This window comes from Octopus bimaculoides, chromosome 17, assembly GCF_001194135.2.
Source record: "Octopus bimaculoides isolate UCB-OBI-ISO-001 chromosome 17, ASM119413v2, whole genome shotgun sequence".
Lineage (NCBI taxonomy): Eukaryota > Metazoa > Mollusca > Cephalopoda > Octopoda > Octopodidae > Octopus > Octopus bimaculoides.
Window position 1 is genome coordinate 12,102,847 of NC_068997.1, and position 3,083 is coordinate 12,105,929.

Genomic DNA, 3,083 nt, shown 5'->3' on the forward strand with positions numbered 1-3,083 from the left:
GTGTGTGTGAGTGTGTGTGTGTGTGTTTGCGTGTGTGTGTATGTGTGTGTGTGTGTGGAAAGAAAATAAAGAAAAAAATAAGTATTACGAAGACGTGAGGCATTCGATGAAGAAAAAAGAAAATAGATTTCAACGAATCATTCAGACGGAAAATAACGAACATACTGGACAGTTTGATAACTAGATAGAATGCGGAAAATGTTTCCCTGGTAACTATCACTAATTTATAAACTTATGCAAGCATCGGAAAGCGAGATAAAAGCTATTCCAGAAATCAAGACAAGAACACGAAACGATTTCATCTCCCGGTTGAAGTTGATTCTCTTCTTAGAAGTTATTGATGGTTTTGGAGAGAAGAACAATTTCGCTTTCATATTTGTGTTAAAACTTATAGTGCATTTGTTTCGAGAAGAAAAATTCAAAAAAGAGAAAGAAAAAAAACTTTTTCTCTGTTTTTAGTTATGCTTTAAAATTTTTCTGCATGGTCTTCTAGCAGAAAAAATTGTCTGCATGTTCGTCTTGAATTGAAGCACGTATACTCACTATGGAGATGTACAGCATTTCTTCTCTGTCTAAGAATGTAGACTATAATTTCTTAGCGTTTCCTGTATCTGCAAAGATAAATTTATTGTCAGGGAATACACCCACGCAAAGTTGTGAGTGTTGAAAAAGAAATACATCGCTAGTTCAATGGACAGACAGATATCTAGCTAGTTAGCTATCTATCTATCTATCTATCTATCTATCTATCTATCTATCTAGATAGATAGATAGATAGATAGATAGATAGATAGATAGATAGATAGATAGATAGATAGATAGATAGATAGATAGATAGATACCCATGCATGTACACACACACACACATACATATAGATATAAATTTTTTTTTGCTAGTTTATTTTGTCTCTTTGTCTTCTCTCCTGGTGCTGTATGAACATTTAATGTGGTTTTAGAGTCAAGTTTTGGCTGCTATATCTAGCATGGTGGTATCTTTTAGTTACCCTTAATTATAATTTTATATACATGTATATATATATATATATATATATAGTATATGCTTCCATTGATTTCGAAATTAAGAAATTAGAGTTCATGGTAATTTTAGATTTCTGGATAGATTCTAATATTCTCGGAAACCAATGGAACAACTATTTCATGAACGTCGTAAAGGATTGAATGAAAATTCTAGACATGCTTCGAAATTCTTATTTAGCTGTTATTATGAGCATCTTAATGCCAGGCTAAAGCAAATGCCAAACATATTTCTATAAGTAGTATAACCATATATAAAGATCTTAAAGAAGCTATTTCCAATGAAATGTTTCACTATTTATTATTATTGTTGTCGTTGTTGTTGTTGTTGTTGTTGTTGTTGTTAAAGAGGCGAGCTGGCACAATCATTAGCACGCTGGACGAGATGCTTAGCGGTATTTCGCTCGTCGCTTCGTTCTTGAGTTCAAATTCTGCCGAGGTCAACTTTACTGTTCATCCTTTTGGGATCAATGAAATAAGTACCAGTTACGCCTGGGGTCGATACAGTCGACTAGCCCCTCTCCCCAAAATTTCAGGTCTTGTGCCTTTTGTAGAAAGGGTTATTGAGACGGCGAGCAGCATTTGGTCCGTCTTTACATTCTTAGTTCAAATACCGCTGAGGTCGACTTTACCTTTCAACGTTTAAGGGACGCTGAAATAAGTACAAGTTGGACTCAAGTGTAGAGGAAATCGATTCCCCTCTCCCTGAAATTGCTGGACTGGTACCAGAATTTGAAATCAATATCTATTACTTCATTTTACATACCTGCAATGCACAACAAAAATGCAATTTTTATACTTTAGCACATAAACATATTTTATTTATATTTTCATATATACTTCTCTAGGTTTTTATGATTTCTGTATTAGTTTGGATGATTTTTTGTTATTTATCTTCCCCAACCTAAGTGTCAATCTTGTCATATTTTTCAAGGATCCTCAAATTGTCAGTCGATATTTCCTTCATATTCCATGTAAACTAATGAGAGTGCATTATTATGTACATACATTTCTACTGTGCTGTTCGCATACCAATATTCATGCTGTATTTTAATAAGCATCGAGAGATCGACAACAGCTCTAAAAGTTCAGCCGCCAGTAAATATTATTCCATTTTCTGTATCAAGAAACTTCTTTGTATCTTTTGCACTTTAATGTGTGTGCGCGCGCGCGTGTGTGTAAAAGTAATTTTTGGCAAGCAACTTGCAGATGTAAGTGCTACCGGTTGAAAGTTCCGTATAATGCATGCTAGCAAGTTTATGGGGTCATCAGGAGAGGATACGTGACGTTTTAGGGACTTTCTCTCAATTGTATTATTGCGCGCCGGTCCCCTTCACTTAAGAGATCAACTGGTTATCTGGTTTCGCTCAGTATTCTTCAAGCCATCACTCATCGTTTCTTTTTAACCAAATACAGTGGCTTGCCATTCCCACTGGAGTTTGGATATCACTCAGAATGGTATTTGCCTTGCAATGAGTTAGGCCTAGCGACTACAACAGTCACCTCACTCTCTGTCCAATGAACCCTCTACGACCAGTTTCGATTGGAAAATGCTCTGCTTTCCAGCCTACCTCTTCATATTCCTCGAGAAGGTTTTTATAACGTTCAGTCTTTCGAACCCGAGCGGCGTTCACGTTATCTTCATGACGAACCGATAATTCGGTTAAAATTACTACTCTCATCTTTTTTTAAAACGATATATGATAATATCCGGCTTCTTCGTAACTGGATTGGAGAAGAATTTTTGGCACCCTGGTAAATCTGCCAATAGCCGTTCCACGTTATATATATAGGCGCAAGAGTGGCTGTGTGGTAAGTAGCTTGCTTACCAACCTCATGGTTCCGGGATCAGTCCCACAGCGTGGCACCTTGGTTAAGTGTCTTCTACTATAGCCTCAGGCCGACCAAAGCCTTGTGAGTGGATTTGATAGACGGAAACTGAAAGAAGCCCGTCGTGTATATAGATAGATAGATAGATATCTTTTTATTATAGCCACACAGTGCTAAATACAGAAGATGGACAAATTACAATGTAGAGCTTTTCTTTG